This window comes from Photinus pyralis, unplaced genomic scaffold (genome assembly GCF_008802855.1).
Source record: "Photinus pyralis isolate 1611_PpyrPB1 unplaced genomic scaffold, Ppyr1.3 Ppyr1.4_LG9, whole genome shotgun sequence".
NCBI classification, from domain to species: domain Eukaryota; kingdom Metazoa; phylum Arthropoda; class Insecta; order Coleoptera; family Lampyridae; genus Photinus; species Photinus pyralis.
This window is the reverse complement of record NW_022170878.1, coordinates 24,175,847-24,186,370: the sequence shown is the minus strand read 5'-3', so window position 1 is coordinate 24,186,370 and position 10,524 is coordinate 24,175,847. Positions and strand designations below refer to the sequence as shown.

General features: G+C 33.3%; 1 long non-coding RNA gene across 1 annotated transcript; it reads right to left on the bottom strand.

Annotated features, from left to right (window-relative positions):
• Nucleotides 1–9,314: 9,314 nt before the first annotated feature.
• Nucleotides 9,315–10,524, bottom strand: LOC116181481. The gene is made up of 4 exons (XR_004147260.1): nt 10,208–10,524; nt 10,102–10,153; nt 10,018–10,047; nt 9,315–9,960 (listed from the first exon to the last, which is right to left on the bottom strand). It is a non-coding gene; the product is annotated as an uncharacterized LOC116181481 (long non-coding RNA).

Here is a 10,524-nt window from a genome sequence, read left to right as displayed (position 1 = left end):
ATTCAATACGAAAAAAGTTTAACTTTGCTCGCAAATAAATGTAGTTAAAGTAGCCGTGTTAACCCTTAATTTCCCGCTTCGAGTGTTATCACAATAAAACAACGCGCGTTTGCAAAAGCCATTAGGTCTTTTATGAAAATTCGATTGGTTTAATGCATTATAAAACAAGATTGATACTTGCAATAAAGCTATGTTTATGCGATTTGATTTATAGGGATGTTAACGTGATCATAAAATATTTAATCATTTCTTCTTACTGGAATTATTTTAAGTTTAACCCCTTAGTCGTAAATTATTTTGTTATAGATTTTTAAAATGACTTTCTGCGTTCCCAAAGTTTTACTGTTGTCCCTCTGGGGGATTCGAGTTGTACATGTCTTCGAAAGGAACCACCTTTCATATTGGGTTAAAATTTGGTCGTGGTGAAATACAGTGGAATTATTAGATATATTAATTAAACTGCCAATATAGACAACGAACGACAAAGTCACTTCCGGTTGACGAATATTGAATATTGACCTAAATTTAAATAATTAATCCCGTGACTCTTGTCTACCCATTGCTAAAAAAATCTTGTCCTCTTTCAAGTTACGTTGGTAGTGCAAAAACTTATCATCAATTCGTAGGGAAAACAGTAAAACATATTGTCTCTATGGGCAGGAGGAAGATCTTAAACTTTGTCCACTTTTCCCATGATTGATATTGTACAGGGTGTTCCAATTTCGATGTTTCGCTCGGAGTAACCGCGTAATTTTAAAAAAAAATGGCTAAAAAGTTTGGTCTGGAAATTACACCTTAAACATTTGCGCTTCTTCTTTAAGTTTTTTCTAAGAAACATTAAACTTGCGGCTTTGCGTAGATTTTTGGGTAATGCGTGTGGGGGGGGGGGGGGGGGCGAAAAACATCTAATCTCGGTGAAATTTGAAAATTGGAAAAAATTCCAGATGCAACTCCTTTCTGTCCTATCCTGTATACTGTGCATTCCAACTGGGATCTGATTAGTAATAAAACAGTTTTAAAACATGCACCAACTATCTGCTGAAAGAATTTTTCGTTAAAGATAATATTAAAGAAAAGTTCCATATATTAATCAAATCTACGCACACGCACTGTACAGCAAACAAGTAACAACACTCCTTCTAGATTGTTCTCGAGTGTTCAAAACCGCTTCAGAATGTTCTCGAACAAACACGTCATAAAGATTACATCACAATTGCCTTCTTTTTTTTATCCCCGATGACCTATCTTTCATGACGCCTTGATGTCTATCGCAATTTCTGGAATATTCGCTACAGTATAAAAACGGTAGAAATCCATCGCATGTATTTCTTAAGATTTCTCATTTTAATATCGTACAAAATTTTCCTAAATTCTTGAATTAGAAATCATAAGGTCGCTAGAATTCAAAAATTTTATGTGTGTAACATTCCAAAGGGTCGAAGTAAAGTTAGCAGCAATTAAAATTACAGAAACTATGGAATTCAAAAACCAAATATACCAGACATACAGTTTAAAGTTGATCTAACTAAATCTACGACTTGGTGACCATTCGAAGGGCGAAAAAGGTTCATTTAACACCTAAATAAACACTTTCAAATTGTCATGTTTTTAAGACACTAAGACGTTAAGATTCATTTTTGATACTAACGAAAACATGGGCATTCATTTACCGACCATCAGAGGTGATAAAATTTGCCCTTAACGTACAACCAAAAATCGTTTATCACCCACGGAAAAAGGTTTCAAATTCTCAGGTTTGTAAAACGTTAAGAGTAATCTTTAGTACTACCCAAAAAGTTGGCCCTCATTTAGTGACTGTCCGAGAGCTAAAAATCCGCTACAAAGAAAAATGTATCAAATATTCTCTTTTTTTATATAACGTTAAAATACTTCTACTACTACTAATTAATTTTTAATCTATCGAAAAAATGGGCATTTATCTTGATCAAGGTGATGAAATGTGCCCCTAATCTCAACAAAAAATGGCAACCAATCAATCAATTGCACTGATCAATGTATTACACGGCTAATATTTTGTCCACAACTGTATCTCACAATCAACTGACTGGATACTAACTACTTCAGGCGAGCTGTCAATCTAATAAAAATTTGCACGGCCTTTTCTCAATCAAAATTTTGTTGCTCATACCTTATTAAATAAATATGTTTTATGTCAAAAGGACATTTTCAATTTTCCAATCGTTTCAAAAATCTCAGCGTTCAGGACCATTAGAGAGAATATTGGTACAAAATATCAGCCAAATTTGCCTGCTCCTTACACGTAACTCAATAAATATCGATTTTATTGCCAAAAAGGCATTTAGCATTTTCGAATCCCTTCCAAAAACCATTCAGCTCTCGAGACCATTCAAGGGGACCACCTAGGCTAGAACTGTTACAAATTTTAACCAAATCAGTTAAATAGTTTCGGATGAACTTGTTTACAAGAATCATGCCGCACGCATACACTTACGAGGTATGTGAAGTAAGTAATGAAACTAACCCTGTAGCAGTTGTTACAGCAACCCTGGTCGTGTCACACTTTACGGAGCGAAAGGACATGTCATACTCGCACAGTACAAATTTGAGCTTAGTATGTTCATGTGGCTATTCGTAATCATTTTTCTTGTAAAGTTACTTTTTGAACCTCGTTCCAAAAATGAGTAATCTGGTTTGTTCAAATAGATAGATAGATAGGTAGATACTTTTATTCTTTACCAGAGAGGTGTTGAATATTTCAAAAAATTTACAAACATTATTAACAAGCGTAAACAAACAACAAGAAAATATAAATATACATGTACAGTTAAAAATTAATGAATACTAAACTATGTAAACTCACTCATTCCTGGAAAACATGAAAGAATTCCTTTAAAGAATAAAAAACAAAGGAATTCAGTCGCATTCTTAGCATTTTTTTAAACAAATCAAGTGAAGGAATTGACCTTATACCCTGATGAATGCAATTGTATATCAATTCACTATTACTATATATGTGAATTATTAATAATTGAAGATTTAGCTATTGGTATTGTAATGAGTTGAGCATGTCTTGTACTGTAAGCATGATAGTCGGAGTTACGTTTAAACAAGTGAACATTACAGTGTACATAAACTACACATTCGAAAATAAATAAGATATACAGTTGGTATTTTTAATTTCATAAAATGGGGGCGACACGAGTCTCTAGGCCCTATTCCAACTAAAACACGAATGGCTCTTTTTGCAGCTTGAAAATATTTATGACAAATTTAGAATTTCCCCAAAATAACAAACCATATCTTAAGTGAGATTCGAAACATGAGAAGTATGTCATCTTTAGTGATTCTTGATGACACGCTCGTTTTAATTGGCTAAGAGAAAACAACGCTTTTGTTAGTTTTGATGTTAAAGCTGAGCTATGCTCTTGCATCGTCGGTTGCTAGTCAGATTAATTGGAAAACAGTTGAATTTATTTGAATCAGAGATCCATAAAACTGTAATGGATTGGGGATGAGAAAAATTTGTGCGAAAATGGTTCCAAAAAATCTTTCAAAATAACAAAATGCATCGATTGAAAATGAAATCGGTTTCTTGGAAGATTGTCATTACTAGAAACAAATAAATTAATTATCGGTGTGGAAATAATTTCCTGCCATATCAAGGGACGACATTAGGGATATTAGAATCTATTCAAAAATGCTGTAACTGACCAGCTAAATGTCATTTGAGAATCCGAGTTGTATTGCTCTGACGAATGGAAGAATCCTCCAACCCTGTGTGGTTCCCAGGGATACTATTTTCAAAGGCACAGTAATGAATTGTACCCCTGAGTGTAGTACCTAATTGTCTTTAAATAATAAATATTTAGAGCATCAGTCTCATTACTTAATTTACACACCTCGTATACATACACATCATACGAACATACAGACATTTTTTAAAGATCACTTTTTTTTAGCTCCTGTGGGACCTTGAAACTTAAAGATCCCGTGAAATCTCAAAATCGAAATTTGGAGTGATTTCAAAAATTTCTCAATTTTTATTGGTAAGGTTGAAAAAAGGTTGCAAATTCCCTTTTTGTTAACACGTTAAAAAACGCCTTTACCACTTCCCAAAAAAATTGACGTTCATTTAACAACCGCCCGAGGGTGTGAAATCAGCCCTTCATATACAAAAAAATATGGAAGCTGCTGTCTAACGTCTTTACCATTCAGGGAGTGTGGAATTTTTCAAATAACCATAAATCCTTTTTTCTAATTTTTCCAGCTTTTATTTACTAATATAACAGGAAATTTACGGTTTTAAATAGCAGGCATTTTTCAAATGGAAAGTTCAGCAATTCTTCACGTTTTTGCCGATCGCCAAGGGTCTGAAATTTGTACACTAGCATTTGAAATTTATTCATAATCGAGTTCATAATTCATAATGAAAATAAGATATTCCGTTACAACGTGAAATGTTTATTTATATGTTGAAGTTTCATCAGTAGGTACTATGTGTTTAAAAAAAGCTTGAATTTAAACTATTCTTATAAGGTCAATTGAGAAATTGTCATTCCTTTTAAAAATACTGTATGAACACTTCCAACGAAAATGTGAGATTTCCATTTACCCACAATTTACGGTTTATACATAACTGGTAGCGGGTGATTAACTGGTAGCGGGTGATTTTAACCTGGATACTTTAATTAACACGAGTTCTCACAAGGATAGATACGTAAATACATTAAGTGAACATGGGTTTATTAACTGCATTACAAAACCCACAAGAGTGTCAAAGTTTAGTGAAACATGTATTGACCATTTTAACTTAAAATTTGATTTTAATCGTATCAAGATCTTGCCTATTACTACCACTTTTAAAATTTCAGATCATTTTTGTTTATCGCTGTACTTAAAATTTACTGCAACTTCTACAAAAACTAGTCAAACAGAACATGTCACACTTCACAAAATTATAGATCACAACAAAGTTAAGGCGTCTTTAGTAACTCATGATTGGGATTGTATATAAACCATTTAAATTTAGACGATAGTTTTAAATATTTCTTGGATACCTTAAATAATTACATTAAGAATTTCACATATATTAAGCGCAAAAAACAACTTAAAAAGAAAAAGGAGTGGGTGACTAATGAAATTATTAGTTTGATGATAGACAGAGATCGTGCCTTTAAAAGCTATCTAAAAGATAAAAGCAATACCAATCGTCATGATGTATATAAAACATTACGGAACAATGTAAACAATCTAATTAAAAAAGCTAAAGAATCTTATTATACGAAGAAATTTTCAAAAAGTAGTTCTGCGAAGTCCTTATGGGAAATTACAAAGGAAGCTATAAATCTAGATAAAAGTAAAACCAATTATCACATGATAAAGGACGAAAATGGGAAAACGGTAACCGACGAAATAGTTATGGCTGAAATGTTTAATGACTACTTCATTAAGGTCCCGAAATTGTTAGCTGACAAGTTACAAAAATATGACTATCATAATCATAACATCACTCCAAATAAAAGTTCTATGTTTTTCCTACCAATTACTGCAAATGATGTTATGTCTTCAATCAATAAACTCAAAAAAAGTACTTCTTCCGGCATAGATAACATAACATCACTGATGTTAAAAAATGTAATAACAGAAATAGCTCAACCTCTAACTGTACTGTTTAACCGTTGCATTCTTGATGGTTACTTCCCTACAATTCTAAAAACCGCAATAGTTAAACCTCTATTTAAAGGTGGTGATCCTTGTAATATTAGTAATTTTCGTCCGATTTCTTTAACGTCCTGTATATCGAAGGTATTTGAAAATATATTAAAACTTCAACTTGAATCATTCCTTCATCGTCACGAGGTATATTCTGACAATCAATATGGTTTTAGGACGGGAAGAGGAGTGGATGACGCACTTGCAAAGTTACTCTCTAATATTTATACGGCTGTGGACTCTTCACAACCCTCAATAGCTGTTTTTTTGGATCTTGCAAAGGCGTTCGACACGGTTTCACACTCCATCCTATTTGAAAAGTTGGAATTATACGGGATTCGTGGAGTGTGTTTGTCGTTACTGAAATGTTTTGTTGCGGATAGAGAGCAAGTGGTTGTAATCAATGGTACCCTAAGTAGTCCCAAACAAGTGGTAAGTGGAGTTCCCCAAGGTTCCATCCTAGGTCCCGTTCTGTTCTTATTATACATAAACGACATAATTAATTTACGTTTTGAACGAGCTACTATAGTCTCTTATGCGGACGACACTGTACTGTACGTGGTGGGAGATACTTGGGAACAAGTCAAACAATCCACATCGTGTTACTTGTCTGTACTCGTACGTTGTCTAAACCAAAACTTGCTGTCTCTCAACTACACCAAAACTCTGTATATTCCCTTTCACTCTTACAAATTTCAAACAATAGATGATGACATAAAAATCCATGAATCAGATTGCTCTCAGATTAATTGTAGTTGTGCTCTAAGTATATCTCAAAGGGACCACATCAAATATCTTGGTGTTACCATTGACAAACACCTAAGATGGGACCATCATATTACACAACTTGTGATTAAACTAAGGAGATATGTCTATCTGTTTAGAAAGTTAAAACGGTTCTGCAATGAAAATTCATTAAAAATTGTTTATTACGGCTTTGTGCAATCTGTGCTGGGATATGGTTTGTTAGCGTGGGGTGGGGCAGCTCACAAATACTTAAATAAGTTAGAGGTGGCACAGAAGCTAATAATCAAAATTATGGCTAAAAAGCATGCACGTTACCCTTCTCAATTGTTATTCAAGGACACCAACCTTTTTACAATAAATCATCATATCTTCTCTCGGTATCTCGATTTATATATAAAAATATTAATAGGCTTAAGTTAAATTTTCCCCAACACAATTACGATACAAGGACAAAAATAAAGAATTTGGCGTATAATTTAAAAATACGGAAAAAAGTTGGTCAATCTTACTTCTTGTATTATACACAAAAGCTATATAATTACCTATTAATCTACACAAATTTGTCTTTCCCTTTAACAATTTCATATCATGCGTTTATCAAATTTATTAAAGAACTTCTCCACAATAATTTCTCCCATCTTGAATCACAGATTTATTTATTATAACGGATACTCTACCCTAACTCTTTGTTTTTTATCACTCTCAACTTGTGATCGGTTCAAAAAGCGTTATTATCTACGTACACCTTGGGGTGTAGTGACAACAAGTTTTTAACTTAGTCGTTACACCTAAGGACGCTAAAAATGATATTTTAGTTATTTTCATTTTGGACATTTTTTTTTACATTTACATTATTATACATAGGTTATAGGTTTCTGTTACAACAAGAATGTAAATAAATGGTTATTATTATTATTATTATTATTATATACAATCATTCAATCAGATCGGATATTGCAGCCATCATATCATCATCAACGGCTTTTGAGGTCGTTTTAGTTCATACCGATCTCTTCTTTTATAGCACCATCATAAAGCGCACATACACTATCATCTGGCAACACTGTGCAACTTCGGTGCTTTATAACGGTTGGGTTTGAGAAGAATCATGTAGAATAGGTTGCATATACACTTAGGAGTTTAGAAATCAAAATGTTGGAGAATAATTGATAACATAAAATTTCGTATTTGGCGTAAACTGATATCTCGTTCATTTTACACCTGTACTTTCCGAGAGCAACGTGATTTGCGGTACCTGTAATTAAAAGGCAACTATTAGGCCAGATTTTCCGCATTTCATTAGTACAGCTAATTAATTTAGAAACAATTAGTTAGATAATTAGTACTCATAATTAGCAACCACAGTAGTGGGATTTAAGGCTCAGAGGGAAAAGAGGTCGACTATCAGGGTAAGAACTAATCAGATTTCTTAATTATCGTAATTCTAAAATTTTAGCCTATTTATTTAAAGTCATAATCTTGAAGAAAATTGAAACGTCAAATTAAATACCTAAGGAAGTCACTAATCAAGTTATTGTTCAACTCCTTATCACCACACTGGATAGCAGCGTCGCGTAAATCAGCCCTTGTGGTTGTTGTTGTTGCTGACCCTGGGCTCATATCTGCATACCAATACCTGTTGATATCAAACTACATACAAAAGAAGCAAGAGATTATCTATACTCACCTGTGATCCATCCAATCCGTTAATTATTCGTCCATCGGTCATTATAACCATCTTAATTTTAGCAATTAGGTCGTTTCTATAGTTAGGTAGCTTCATATTATCCATTTTACTTACCGTAATTTTTGGGCGGTAAGACTAAACGCTACTTACCAGTTGACAGTACGGAGGGCTGCTGTATTCATCGAATAAACACATACGGCGGTAGCAAACAAAGCGCTTTGGTTGTACAACCCCTAATATTTCATTCACCACTAGCTATCTTCTAGCTATCGTCCGGCCAACAGGGTAAGTTGTCAATATTTATGTATATTATTTCTTGCTGATTTTATTGCAACTGTAGAAGGCCTTGCATTATTTACAAATTACATCCTCCGTTTCTACCTTATTACCTCCGTCCATCTTAAAACCAATATTCAGTTTATTTAACAATAATCCATCTTACATAGAGTTTGTTTTATTTTGTTGTTACAATAAATATAATTTTCGTTTACTTAACATTGAACTTGGGTACTTCATTATTACTGTTGAGTATTAGTACAGGTAATTCGTGGCTATATCACCTCTATTGGTCCGCTGGAGGCATATACCATTGGGGATAGGACCTGGCGCCCGGTTATCAACTCTAATTGAACCCATTGAGCTGAGTTAGTAGGCATTGGCTTTATTACCGAACCACAATTACCTTGGTTGTCTTTTGTTTAGCTTAGAAGGTAATAAAATTGGCGCCCAACGTAAAAAGAATTTTGTTTTTGTATTAAAATTATTTAGATTAGTTAGCTTGGTAATTATAATTGCTTTTCAGTACCCCGACGTAATTTTAGGAAGTAAGATGGATTTTAATTTGGATGTCGATAGGTTAGTAAAAGAGGAGTTAGAATATGAATTACAATATAGAGGATTAGGTTACACAGGGAATGTAGATATGTTACGAAAATCATTAAGGAGTGCGTTAGCTTTAGAAAAATCAGGTAAAACATTCTTGGAAGGTCCAAAATTTGATGAACAACTACAAATTAAAACTTGTGACTTAAAACTAACAGAAGTATCGGAATTAGTAAAAGCATTAGAAACCCAATCTCCACCAGTTAAAAAAATTGAAACAAAATTTGCACACATATTTGGTCGAATTAATCATATTACATCGGTTGATAAGCTGATTGTAGCAAAACGATCGGAACTTTTAGATAAATTAATGGAAATAATCTCTGATTATTCTACTAAATGTAAACAAATTCATGGTAGTACACCACCACTTGCTCCAGATTTTTATAATGCACCAAACACATCTCAAGTAACCGATAATGTCACTAGTGAAGGATCAGGTTCCTCTACAAATCTTTCAAAATCAATACCAGTATATAAATGGAACTTGAAATTCGCAGGAAATATAAAAGACAGCATCAGTTTTAATTCATTTTTAGAAAAGGTAGAAGATCTTTGCACCTCTCGTAACGTAAATAAAAAACAATTATTTGATTCTGCAATTGATCTATTTGAGGGTGAAGCTTTAGTATGGTTTCGTATGGTTCGCAGTCAAGTATCTAATTGGGAATCTTTAATTACATTAATGAAACAGGAATTTCGACCTTCTCACACCTCAGATGCATTATGGAAACAAATACTTCAAAGAACTCAGGGTGCAAATGAATCCATAGGAATTTATGTTGCAATTATGACTAATCTTTTCGATCGAATGCCAGTTTCAGTACCAAATGAACTAAGGCTAAAGGTTTTGCGTTGTAATATATTACCATTTTATCAGGAACGTTTAGTATTGCTGGATATACACTCTCCCTTAGAACTTATAGAATATTGTCGTAAGTTAGAAGAAACTAAAATTAAAATAAGTGAGTTTAAACCTCCACAATTAGGTGAATTATCACTAGAACCTGATTTAGAGTATCACAACTCCTCTGCATCTAAAACGAAGTCAAAATCGGAAGCTGTAATTAGGGAAATCCAAACAACTTTACCTAACAGAGGGTTATGTTTTCGTTGCAATAAACCAGGTCATTTCGCAAGATCCTGCAAAGTAAAAACTAAATTGTATTGCTTTACATGTGGAAAACTGAATTTTACCAAATACACGTGCCCTTCTTGCAATCCGAATTTGGGAAACGGCTCACGAAGGCAGGATTAGGTCGCACCATGTCTTCTTTTAAATCGACGACCCCTACACAAAAATCAAATACATTAGATAATAAACAAAAATTAATTTTAGATTACATTTTGGCTCAAGTGGAAGATGGCGAATGTCCTTACATAGTAGTGAATATTTTAGGAATCGCATTTTATGGATTATTAGATTCAGGTGCTAATAAAACCTTTATTAACCAAAGTACTTGGGATATTTTAAGGAAGTTAGGGTTAAAGTTAAATACAACAAATACACCAGT